This window comes from Canis lupus, chromosome Y (assembly GCF_048164855.1).
Source record: "Canis lupus baileyi chromosome Y, mCanLup2.hap1, whole genome shotgun sequence".
Taxonomy (NCBI): domain Eukaryota; kingdom Metazoa; phylum Chordata; class Mammalia; order Carnivora; family Canidae; genus Canis; species Canis lupus.
The window spans coordinates 11,262,987-11,276,950 of record NC_132877.1 but is presented as its reverse complement, the minus strand read 5'-3'; the positions used below and the strand labels follow the sequence as shown (position 1 = coordinate 11,276,950).

General features: G+C 41.9%; 1 long non-coding RNA gene across 1 annotated transcript; it reads right to left on the bottom strand.

Moving 5' to 3' along the window:
* Window positions 1–310: 310 nt before the first annotated feature.
* On the bottom strand, window positions 311–12,589 carry LOC140629039 (uncharacterized). Its single transcript, XR_012026913.1, has 5 exons — window positions 12,454–12,589; window positions 8,452–8,712; window positions 1,995–2,118; window positions 1,253–1,331; window positions 311–436 (listed from the first exon to the last, which is right to left on the bottom strand). It is a non-coding gene; the product is annotated as an uncharacterized lncRNA (long non-coding RNA).
* Window positions 12,590–13,964: the final 1,375 nt, after the last annotated feature.

Here is a 13,964-nt window from a genome sequence, read left to right as displayed (position 1 = left end):
GTATTTTTCAGGGGAAGGCATCTAGACAACTTAACATATTCTGCACAGGGTTTAAGGTGCCAAATAAACCTAGGAACATGGAGAAAATGAAGAAACATGTGCCACTGGAAAAAATCATCCTAAACCACCATTTTATATAGAGTAATACTCCAGGACCAGAAGGGACCATTGGGATGGCACAGTGGGGTTCAGCCAACCGCCCAAAAGAAAGGACTCAAAAAGATGCCTGGATAGGAGAAATATGAGGTCCCAGGACATCCTCTGTGTTCTACAATCTCGGGTATGAACCACAGAAAATCTGATAAGGTTGTCTGAATACCTCACTGGTTGATCATCTAGCTCCAGCTCAGGTCATGATCCTGGGAGTCTTGGGATCCAGTCCCACATCCAGCTTCCCTCAGGATGACTGCTTCTCCCTCTGTCTCTTTCTGTGTGTCTCGCATGAATAAATAAATAAAATCTTATTAAAAATAAAAAAGTCTCTGACATAAGTGCAAATCATTTTTTCCATAGTAACTGAGGTCTTACTCTGTTCCAGGCTGTGTGCTAGATCCTGGAGAGAAATGAGGACAGGTTTCCCAGGAGATTGGACACAGCACAAACCATTTAGAGTGTGAGTCTGTCTTATTTATCTCTGTATTCTCCAGCACATCATAGAAACTCAATAATTAGCAACTGCCTTAGGCAGTGGGTCAGGAGAGTTGTTAAGTCTGTGACATTTGGATTCTGGGGACGTCAATTCGAATCACAGCTTCTCTACCTATATGCTGTGTGACTCTGGAGAGGTCACGTCATCTCCCGGAGATTCTATTTCTCATCATGTAGGGTGAGAACAAACTTCAAGAATCCTGGGGTCAGTTAAGAGACTAATTCATGAAGGAGTGCCTGGCTGCCTCTGCTGGTTGATTGTTGGACTCTTGGTTTCAGCTTAGGTCAGAATCATGGTACTGAAATTGCACCCTGAGTCAGGCTCTCTGGTCACCAAGGAGTCAGCTGGAAATTCTTTCCCCCTCCCCCTCCATCCATCTCTGCCTTTACCTCCCCACAGAGCCTATACTTGTGCACACAATCTTCTCTCTGAAGTAAATAAATAAAATATTTTTAAAAGAGAGAAAAGCTACTTGGCAAAGGAGCCTAACACACGCTGAGTGTTCCACAAGCTATAGCTGTTTAATACTGTCACCTTAACGTCAAAGAGCCCAGGTAAACACTCGGATCCCCATTTGCCTTCTGGAGATTGAGGAGGGCTCACCAGATCTTCTCTCTTCCTTGTCCACACTGGGACTGAGGAATCAGAAATGCGGGTTGTTGCAGTGGCTGTAGAGCAGCATCTAGTGGAAGGAAAGAATAAGAGACAGTGTCACAGGGACATTTGGTATAGAAAGTTCTAAACACAGGGACAAATGTTAGCATAGATGCCAGGGAAGTGACCCATATGTGGATGGGAGGTCAGGCATGATCCCCTTGATGGGATCCAGGACTCAGTGCCAATGGAGGAGTGACATTTTCCCTCCCCTCTGGCCTCATTGAAGCTGGGTCTCCTGCTCCATGGGCTCAGATGCCCATCCTTCATGTTCTGCTCCATCTGTGCTGTGTCCAGCTAAGGACACTACCTCCACCACAGCCCCCAAGTCTTCACAATCACATTACCAATGAAGTAGTGGCCTCGATACAGGACACAACCAGGGCATCTCCAGGCTCCAGGCCACTCATCCACAGCTAGGCCTGTGTCCCCCTGACTCCAGGTCCGTGGGTTTCTGGCATTGCAGGATACTCATCATACTGTCACTTCCATCTTTCCCCATTGTCCTGCCTCCCCTGGTGCCCCTGCGCACAGCCCCACCCCCTCCACCTTTGGGTGAAATAATCCAGAACAAACCAGTTTTCTCCTCTGTCCTTGACTGCCACCAAGGGCAGGGATTTAGGCACACCACCACCACCAAGTTCTGATGGGTGAGTGAGAGTTGTGGAAAGCATGAAGCATATGTACATACACACAAGGGGTATTCCAGAAGCAGAAGCAAGTACTGCATCTTCAGATCATCATCAGTGAGAGAAGAGCATCCGCATGATCATGTAAATTCCTTTCTTACAGCACTTCCAGTGCACTTCAAGGATCTTGTGGATATAAACAGTACTATAATTAAAATATGCTAAGCTTACAAAGTAGATTATTAAAGGATTGGTACCATATACTCCAGACTTCTTAATACCCCAATATATGCTAATCCCAAATCTAAGTCCAGCTTCCAGTGATGTAACAAAAAATACTTTTCCATCAAGTAGGTATAGATTTTGTCGCTAGTCTTAATAATATAAACCTTTAGTAAAATCAAATGTGTACCATGATATTTATTCATTTAGATGCAATGATATATTTACATTGCATATCATGTAAAATACAGTTATTGCTGTTATACCTTTCACATTTAGAAAATGATTCTTCTTACTCAAATTCTTTACAGATATCATTAATATCAAATTATTTTAATAAAACCCACAAAGGCATTTTTAAAATCTTTTAAACAGGGATCCCTGGGTGGCGCAGCAGTTTGGCGCCTGCCTTTGGCCCAGGGCGTGTTCCTGGAACCCGGGATCGAATCCCACGTCAATGCATGAAGCCTGCTTCTCCCTCTGCCTGTGTCTCTGCCTCTCTCTCTCTCTCTCTCTGTGTGTGTGTGACTGTGACTATCATAAATAAATAAAAATTTAAAAAAATAAAAAAATTAAAATCTTTTAAACTTTGGATGCCTGGGTGGATCAGTAGAATGGTGCCTGCCTTCAGCCCAGGGCATGATCCTGGACCTGGGTTGAGTCCCACTTCAGGCTCCCTGCATGGAGCCTGCTTCTCCCACTGCCTGTGTCTCTGCCTCTCTCTTTCTGTGTGTGTGTGTCTCATGCATGAATAGTTATAAAATGTTTAAAAATAAATAATTAAAAAAATAAAATATTTAAACCAGTTTTCCTGGGCCAGTCATGTTTCCATCTATGTGGCGAGATTCACAGGAATTTTGACTGAAGGAGTTCCAACAAATAGCAATGAAGCATTGGTGTGGAATTAAGACATTTACAAAATTAATTGGATATGTATCAGTGACCTCCACAATATCACTATAGGAATATTCCTTCAAATAGCTGGAAACACACTAGTGTATACCACCCATGTGTATGAGCAGCAGTCCATCTTCCAAAAAATAACTACTCACAAAGTTTAATTTCTTTACTGTTTTTCTGATTACACCGTCACCTCTTTAAGCCTCCAAAACTTTACACTGAGCTATTTTCAGGACAATGTATCTTCTCCCAAACTGTCCTTTGCTTTTCTCAATCCAGGTTTTGAGAGAACCCTTTGAGCTCCAGAATGCTTAAGGACTCTCTCTCTAATAGTTTAATGGTGTGGAGAAGTGGGAACTCACCTAAAAATAAGCCATGGGGAAGTACACCAGATGTCACCAGTATGGATCCTTGGAGAGGAGACTATTGATTTGGGGTGGCTCTTGTTTTCTCTGTTTGGCAGATCTGCCCCAGATGTGAGCTGTGCCTTTAGAGCACTGTGCATTAGAGCAGAGAGGGGTAGGGTCATGAGCACTATACGTGGCCTCCAGGAGGCTTGGGTCTGAACACCCGGGACCCTCTCACCCAAGCACCTGCATGGCGACCAGAGGACCCAGTGTTAACTAACAATAGCTTGGTGTTTGGAGGTCTCAGGGCCCTTATCTTCAGTCAGAATCCTGGAGTCCTATCTGGGTAGAGTCCCATTATTGGGGAGTAGAGGACCCAGTGCCATCAAAGGCAAGGCTGAGCTTGTGCACTATTATGTCCCTGCATCTAGCCTAGCAGTTGTGCATCCACACTGAACACCATGAGGAAGAGCCTAGCTGTCAGGGTCTCTCCCCATCCACCTGCCCAGGCCTAGGCTGGACATAGAAATATCCATCAATAAGCTCACTTCCTTCAGGTTCCAGATCTACAACAATGGGGATTTTGCTGGGAAGCAAATCTGACCTGAAAGGGCAGGTGGTGGTATGTCTGGGTGGCTAGTGACACATATACTTTCCACTCAGGGGGTGCTCCTGGGGTCCTGGGATTGAGTCCTGCAGTGGGCTCCCCAATGGAGCCTACTTCTCCCTCTGCTTATGTTTCTGGCTCTTTCTGTATCTCTCATGGGTATATTATGAAATTAAATAAGGAAAGGGCAGGTTGCTTGAAAGATAGCTGTTGCCCAGGTTTCTGCATCTTGTACCCCATTCATGCTTCTAGCACCACTCATCTCCCATGTCTACATTTCTTCAGAATATTGGAGAACCAAGCCTCTGAGGGACAGGGAGGAGGGGGAGGCAAATGAGCCAGATAGAAGTCCACCCTTTGCAGTGTGAATTCCACCACAGAGCCTAAGAGCGATGCTTCTGTATTTCCAACCTGGCCTATCCTGCCACGTTCATCCTCACTGCCATGGGAACCAGTCAGAGCATCATATCCTGGTCGTCACTGGAGGCCATCCTGGCCTGAAATCAGGAGGGAAAACATTCTTGTCCTTGCATCATTGTAAGGAGGACATGAACCTGTCTTAACTTCTACCTTGCTTGACCTCATATAGAGAAAGTCTCCTTCCTCTGTGCCCCATCCCTTGGCCTTCTTCCTCAGGTTCAGGTGTATGTTCCTCACCAGGTCCTTGATGGAATATCTGGGGAGATGCCCCAAATCCAGCCTAGCCCTGGGAACTCTGCTTGGGGATCCCAGGGTGCTGCTACAATAGACCCACTCCTCCCACCACATATGGTCAGACACACAGCATTCCACTCACACTGCCTTCCCTGAGGTTTTGCCCCAGGTTTGGCAAGTGTGAGACCCCATGGATCTAATGTAACTTGAGAAGGAGGCCCTGGGCCCATTTCTCTGCAAACCTGGAACAGGTGGATTCCCCCTGACACCTACGGTTCTTCTGCTTCCCCCTTGTTTTCCTCCTGTAACCCTCGTCTGTCTTCTGTGTGTCTTATAAACAAATCCTATGTTGTTTTTCCTTCACATAATTCACAAGAATGCCCTTGCATATAATCCAGCGTGGAGAGAGTGGATGTGGATAGAGTGTCCAGTCTTATCAAGTAAATGTGTGGCAGAAGTGTGGAGTCAGGTACTTTGAGCCTGGTGTTTGAGCAAAGGAGGAGGCTCGATTGATCCACCTGGTGAAGGACTACAGATGCCACCGTGAACTCATATTTAGTTTAATGAATATCTACAGGTGAACACACACACACTTATTGCTGATTTGACATAGAGGCAACAATGCCCCAGCAGAAACCCCCAAATTTAGTGCCAGATCTTGTTTTTAAAATCAGCTTCCAATATAAGAAACTAGGCTCCCCAAGAGACCAATATTTCACAAGGAGACAAGACTCACAAAACAGGCCAGTACTTTCAACTCCTGTTGAAATACCACCTAGAATCTATATCATAATAACTATGTTATTTTTTTGTGAAAATGTCACTCTCTTTATAACGTTAAGAAAGCAAACTACCAGGGATGTCTGGGAGGCTTAGTTAGTTATGCATCTGCCTTTGCTCAAGTCATGATCCCAGAGTCCTAGCGTCACATTGTTCTCCCTGCCCAGCAGTGATGTTGATTCTCCCTCCTCCTCTTCCCCTCCCCATATTAGTTCTCTCGCTTACAAAAGAATAATTTTCAAAGAAGTGTAAGAAAATAAACACTACTGAAATGTTTGTAGTTAAGTCTTCCTCCCAGTCACTAGGCCCACCAACAAAGAAGAGAAATGCTACAGGTGTACAGCTAGGACAACATCAACTGCCCTCACAAAGCCCTGATAGAAGAGGCGGGATGTTGTCTGACTTGCTTTTTCTATAAAATCCCCCCATATGTTGGCATCCACTTAGACTCAGAGGGAGTGACTTTTCTGTCTCCATAGAGTTAATTGTGATTGGTGTGTAGCTGCCTGATGGAACAGGTACACGACTTCTTCAGTCAATGAACAATTCTACCTGTTCACATGGCGCTTACACTGGAAATCCACCTACACATGACGCCACTATATGCCCATCCTCACAGGTGCACCAGAAGGTAGATCAGCAGAACTACCATAGCTCCCATTTTGCAGATACAAAAACCAAGGCATGGAGTTAGGTAAGGAAAGCTGTTCCAAGGAGAATGACAAGGGAACCAAGAGCAATCATCAAGGACATATGGGGCTCAAACAGATCCCTGGAAAGAAATATTTTTCTCATGTGCTCTCTTGGCCTCCATAGGGAGACACCAGGAGCTATGGACTCATTCCAGGGAGACTCCCTCCATAAGTCTTGGGAACAGCAATGACCACAGAAGCAGGTAACCTCTGCTCTCTGGCTGCAGTTGATTTGAGTAGATGTGGTCATGTGACCCAGCGCAGCCTCAACTCAATGGTTGTGCTAGGCCATTCAGAATTGGGGGGTCCACATTCTAAAGGCTCCTATTTCTGGAACATTTTCTAAATTTTGGGAATGACACCAAGTAACTTGGTGTCCATCTCATCCTCACAACAGCTTAGTGTGATCATTGTTATCCCCATTTATATACAAGCAAAAAGGCCAGGAATTATAAAGGTCAAGATGAAGGTTACACAGTGAGGAAGTAGCAGGGATGAGGTTCAGTTATGTGTATGTCTGACCAGAGACTGTGATCTTAACCACCACGTGGTGCTGCCTTTCTTACTGGGCTCCACATCTCCCTAGACCACCCCAGTACCCCATACCCCAATATTCAAGTCTTTCCAAAACAACATGCAATTCTCCAAATACATCATGCTGGTGGTCGCATCTGAGCTCCTTGTGTGTTTTTCCTTCTGCTTTTGTGTCCTCCCTGGCTCTGTAACCTCAGATATGTCAGTCCTTACTCCATTTCATGGACCTAAGTTTCCTTGTGTGCAGAATGGGAAACACACGGATTGTCACACACAAAACACACTTTGTGGACCTCACAAAGTCCACATCAGGTGCAATTGATGACTGTGAGAGCAGTTGGTAGACTTTCCATTCTGGTAGCACATCAGTGAGTGCAGTACAAAACTGGACAACTGAGGTCCCAGACAGGAAAGATAAAATGGGCTGCTGTGTTGAACTAGTAGCACGGTACTTACCTGTAGTGTAGTGTCAGAAATAAGCTTTATAAAACTAAAAATAAAAAAAGAGCAAGGCATGCCGGGGTTGCTCAGCAGTTGAGCATCTATCTTTGATTCAGAGTGTGATCCTGGAGTCCCAGTATCGAGTGCCCCATAGGGAAATTTTTTTCTGTCTATTTAGTCTATTAGTCTATTGTATTTATTCTCTAATCTATTGTTACAAAATCATCCAGTATGTGAGAGATTTAAAAACTGAATTTATATAATTTACAAATAGTCATAGTTGTGAAGAAGAGTACAGGGGACAGACTTCCACGTCCATTAAAAAAGAGAGAGGGTGAAAGGAATATGATCAGTGGAATGGTAATAGTGCTCTATGGGGACACATGGTATCTATGTTTGGGGTGAGTGCATTTTCAATAAACATAAGTGACAATTACAGGTGGTACACCTAAAACTAATGTAACCTAGTGGGTCATCTTCACCTGAATTAAAATCAGTAATATGTGGTCAGGAGGGTGGCTCCTTTGGATCAGCAACTACCTTTGGCTCAGGTCATGTTCCCAGGATCCTGAGTTACATACTATTATGCATGTGTCAAAACATTCCCTAATGCAGAGCAGTCCTTAATATAAGTGGTCAAAGTCAATGTTGATAATATATTTACACCAGCTTGTTAAATGTGATAAATGCTCCACACAGGTGTAGGTGTGAATAATTGTGGAGATTATGTGCCAAGGCATAGGGTGATAGGGTTATTTTAATATTATATGCTGCACTATGACTTCACCCTAACCGCAATGTCAGTAACACGGTCTATTTATTAAAATATAATAAGAGGTTTATTTGCAAACATTTAACACGGATTAAGTATGCAAATGTTAGCTTCACAACACCTACCATTATGTCTGACTAACAGAGTTCTTTACTATTTTGGGTATAAACTAATGACTGACCATTTAAATTAAGATTTTCAAACAAAAAATATAAAGAATATGGCTTGGTATATTTGTCTTTATAATAGCACCCTGAGCAAAATTGCATAATTGTTCTTTTTTTTCTGTAAAGAAAGCAAAAGAGAAAGTGTAAGGAGGAGAGGGACAGAGGGAAAGGAAGAGAGAATACCAAGCAGGCTCCATGCTGAATATGGGTTATTATGATGACCTTGAGATCATGACCAGAGGTGAAAACCAGGAGGAGGAAATTTAACTGACAAAAACACCTAGATGCCCCAATGACAATATTTCTTGAGTCAATTTAATGAATGAATTTTCATTGTATCTTCCATTGATACCTTTTATGGGTGATTTTTCTGTTTCTGAAAACTTGAAATATTTTTGCTTACTTCTCAGTTCAGATGTATCCAGCTGGTTTCATAAATAGTTTTGGGTTTTGGTTTTTAACTCTAGATCCTGGGAAATGGATGACCATAGTAAGAGCTGTTGATATCTTTATGTGAGAAGACCATCCAAAAAGAGTGATAAGATTATCAAAATTCAAAATTTGATTCCAATACTGGTCATTTGCCTTGCAGAGAAACCTGAGTCACAGTGGGGTGCAGAAAATCTTCAGAGAAGCCATATTCTTAAAGTATCCAACTGAGAGTCTAAACAGATAAAGTAAAAAAAAATAATAATGATAAAATAAACAAAGTCACGATGAAAAAACATGGAGTCCCCCCTCTAATATTTAAAAAGATCTGTCATATAATCTAGTAATCTGAGTTTTGGCAAATATGTCTCAAAGAGTTGAAATCTGACTGTCACAGAGTTATCTGCACATGATCTGCAACATCATTCACAACACCCAAGAAAAAAAGAAAGGATTTCACTTCCATTGATGAACAAAAGGATAAAAAAATTAGTCTGTCTCCACAAGGAAATATTATTTCTTATCCCACTTTCCCACTAAAGTGGTAAATATTATCCCACTTTAAAAGGAAGGAAATCACAATAATAATGATAACATGGATGGGCCCGGAGGCCCTTATGTTAAGAGGAATAAGCAGGTAGTGTGAGACAAATACTGAATGATATTTATGTTCCTAACCTAGGAAAGCCAATACACGGCATAAGAGAAAAGAGTAGGAGCCTAAAAGAGGGACAAAGGGGGAAATGTTGCAGGTAGGGTCCAAAGTTTCAGTGATACAAATTCAATGTGTTCTGAAATTCCATCTGCAGACAAGGGCCTGTGATAAGCAACACTGTATTGTATGTTTGAAAATCATGAAAAGATTAGATGATATCAAATGCACTTAATGTCAGAAAACAAGAAAATAGCTAGCAGACACTATGTGGGGACATACCTTTCTTTAGGTGAGACAATATAGAAAGACAGAACAACACAGTCATTGAGAGCACAAGACATGATGTTGATTATGCCAAGAGTTACATAACTGATGAATAAGGGGACTGAGACATGACGTGAGTTGGATCACAGTGAAGAGAGGTCTGTGAATTGCCTAAGGTCCCAAAGATCATGCTCTACACGCCTGAACCAAGAGCTGCCTCAGTCTCTTTCTCAAATCCTCCTGCCCTAAGTTCTCTGTGCATGACATTTCATAACATGGAGATGGCCTGAGCGAATAGTAAAGTACAAATCCTATCTAAATCATCCAATCCTGGTTTCAATCCCTGACCAAAAACACAAAGCAGTTGTCCCCAAGTCAAACTCTGGAATGTCAATGGGAACCCAAAATGTGGTCAACCTCCTCAAGCATTCATACTGCCAGTTGTCTCAAGTGGAGCCTTCCTGGACACCAGGGAACTAGCCCCAATTACAAGTGGACTGCTCCCAAGGTGATTCAGAACCCAGGAGCTTCCAAGCATACTGTCCCATGAGGGCTCTGCCAAGACGTAGCTTCCCTTAAACTAACCAGCCATGATGAACAGTTATTGTTAATTCATGTCATTCAGGCATGTTTTAGGTCTCAGGTTGAATGTATTTTCAGACATATTACCATATGTGTCCGATACTATTTTTTTTCTTAATAAGGCACCATGCCCAACATAGACAAGGGCACATGACTCTAGATCAAGAGTCGCATTCTTCATCAATGATCCATCCAGGCACTCGCCATTCTGCTTCCAATTCTTAGTATTTTTGGGCCACATCCTGAAGTCAGACCGTGCCATGACACTGATTGGCCAGGCATTGATCAGCATTGTATCTCACCTGTACAAGTGAATAGCAAAGGTGTGATGATAGCAAGCTAACCATAAACTGGCCCTTTTGTCTATCTTTCATTGTCCCAGGGGTAGGCTTACAGGATTTCAGCATTACTAGCCTCACCATACAGACAAAGCCATCATGAAAGAAACTCCTCGATTCTGAGCAGATTGAGGTCACGTGCTGAGGAACAGCTCAACAATGACAGACTTCTCTTCCTGACCAGGGTTTCTAATGGTGCCTCCAAACCCTCAGAATCTGCAAACCAAACCATGGCTTGAATTAACACTATCATAGCTTTAAATGGACCATAATAATGCTTTGAACTGACCAGATCTGTGACTTAGGACTGACCAGGCTTCTGTACACGTTCCTATTAGTGACTATAGAAAGATCTCTCTCACTACAGCTCAAGAGCTTCCCTGAGCTATATAACTACTGAAATGACCTCATAATGGTGAAAATTTTGGGATTTCCCTTGGCGCAGGTTGTTCCTGATATACACACAGAAGCTAAAGCTCCTTTACACAGTAACCAATAATCTTATGACTGAATAATCACTGCAATGTAATTCAATAATAAGAGTATGAGATTTCACACTACAAGCTTGGATTCATATCCTAGCTCCTGAATTCGAGTTCATGAAACTCATTAGTGTGCCTCTATTTATCCACCTGAGGAGGATGGAGTCAACAAAACATTACGTATACGTTTGATGAGCATTGAATGAATAAATGTATGGATAATGATCACGAAGTCTAAGTAGAAGCTAAATATCATGTCTGAGATCTCACATTTCACAAGTTCCAGAGCTGGATTAAAATCTAAGAATATGACTTCCCAGACTATTGTCTTTTACGCAAAGTGGCTTTGCCTAAATACAAGTATTTTACCTTAAAACAATGTATTTTTGACAGAATTAAGGTCTCAAAAAATAAAGAAAGGGAAATTGTTTGCTACCTCCCCAAATATACTCTTGGGACCCTTGATCAAAATATACATGACTATCCTGTAGAACGTTCCAATTCTTGAGTCATGATCAGCACATCAAATGTGATGAATAGTAGTTGCAGGAAAGTAGACTCACTAGTATCAAGTCTTGTGTTTTAAAACCTATGAAACAATGTCATTATGCATTATTTATTCCTCACTCACAAATACATGCTTCAAAACTGCCTGAGACCTTGACATGTCCTAGAATAAACCATAGCTTAGCTTTGGACAGAGTTCTGGAGGGCAGTTCAGGAGAACTGTGTAATACTTTATATAAAAACCATTCTAATGAACTCTCCTGTTTTCTACTGGCCTTCCAAATGTAAATACTTGCCATTCTCCACTTCTGTAAGATGTCCTTTCTCTACTCATATGCGTACATCACCTATTTTTTAGTATGACTAATAAATGTTTACATGTTTATCTCTCAGTCATTAATTTATTAACCAATTATCCAATCTTCAGTGCAAATAGAAAGACTGACTATTTGCAGCATAATTGAGAAAACTATCACTATATTCTCACCATGCTTACACCTGAAGAGGGGAGGAATTATTTGATTAAGGTTAGGATAAAATTGATATCTCTATAAAGTCTTATTTTGGATAATGCCCAAAGTGTAAAAGGAAATGTGTATTAGAGGACATACATTGAAACATAGACACACATATTCACAGAGTGACTTTTGGGCAACCATTCAGATGAAGGTAGCAACATGTCCCTGCAAATACAGAATTTGATCCCCAATTTGGGAGAAACAGTAAGGAAGACATTGTGAACCATTGATAAAACAATGACAAATATCCTCCATATCAACCTTTCTGGATTCACACTGAATTATTAAAATGAATAGATTGAATATATAAATTTGGACACTAACAAATCCTGAAAATAAACATAACCATATTTCCCCCTGTGAGGATCTTTGTAGTGACAAATGAGGGATGCAAGATATAATAGTGAGTAAGACATTTTTTTTTGAAATGGAGGCCAAATTTTCAAGGCAACTAGTTTGGTAGAATAATCAAAAATAGAAATGAGGGACTAGAACAAACAAAAACACATAGGTAAAGTCCCCATGACAATACAGGGAGAGGAAACTTCAAACAATGAGAAAAAAAGTTTGAGAAACAGGTAAGTATCCAGTTAGTAACAAAGAGCATTCAGAAGATCTTTATGAACATACCTTCACAGCAGTAACAATTGAGTTTGCCCATTTTCAAATAAGTTAGGTAGAGAGTGGAGAACTCCCTCAATATCAACTTTGATCTACTCAGCTCAAGGGTGTCATTTGGAAAGAGAGGCACAGGTATATTTCTAGTCACCTTGGCAATGTGTGACATCATAGTCCTTTCATAGTGAATGCAGCTGCACAGCTACCAACTTCTGCTGTCTAGACGGGGTGTATCTGGGGAGACAAGAGAGGTATTTCAGAGCAATTACTTTGTATCAGAAGCTTTTGTAGGACCCTCCAAACTATTTTCCAGAGTGGCTGTTTCAAGTTTCATTCCCATCAGTGTCATCCTTGTCATCGTTAGCTGCAAATTTAGCCATTCTCACCAGTGTGATTTGGTGCCTTTCTCCACATCCTTGTCATCGTTAGCTGTAAATTTAGCCATTCTCACCAGTGTGATTTGGTGCCTCATTGTGGCTTTTTTTTAAGATTTTATTTATTTATTTATTTATTTATTTATTTATTTATTTATTTATTTATATCATTTGTCTGTTTGTTTGTTTTTGTTTGTTTGTTTATGAGAGACACAAGAGAGATCGGGAAAGTACAGACACAGGCAGAGGGAGAAGGAGGCTCCACAGAGGGAGCCCAACATGAGACTGGATCCTGAGTCTTCAGGATCACACACCCTGAGCTGAAGGCAGCGCTAAACCGCTGAGCCACAGGGGCTGTCCTCATGGTGGTTTTGATTTTTATTTTACTGTTTACAAGTGATGGAGGACATTGTTTCACATGCCTTTTGATCACATATCGTCCTCTTCCAAAAAATGCCTGCTCGTATGCTCTGCTCATTTCTCAGGTGATATTAAAATATGTCATTAAAGTTTTAAAAAGAAGAGTTGATAAAACAAGAAAATAGGTGAGATTGTAATAAACTGAAAAATAAAGGACAGGGATCCCTGGGTGGTGCAGTGGTTTAGCGCCTGCCTTTGGCCCAGGGCGCAATCCTGCGGACCCGGGATCGAATCCCACGTCAGGCTCCCAGAGCATGGAGCATGCTTCTCCCTCTGTCTATGTCTCTGGCTCTCTCTCTCTCTCTCTGTGACTATCATAAGTAAATGAAAAAAAAAGGACAATTTTATCTTGAAAAAACAAACAAACAAACAAACAAACAAACAAACAAACAATAAAACGAATCAAGAATGGAAAGCCTTGAGTTGCTATGCAATGTTCCCCCTGGCTGGAGTTTTCTGTTATTTCCATCAGGAAATGTTCTGGTCACCTGTTTTTCCAAATGATGCCCCAAGGAAGGTCCTGCTGCACAGATTCTCAAGGGCCTCTGCCTGGTTGGTGTTGCCCTAACCTTGTCAGGAGGCCAGGCACATTATAAGCTGTTTGTTCCTTAAAACCCCTTATGCCTTTTTTGGGTCTGAGTGGAAAGAAGGCCACACCTCCATCTCCAGGCCTGGAGATGTGTGATGTGGTGATTAACAAATCTGCAGTCTCCAATGGTGCCTGCCTAC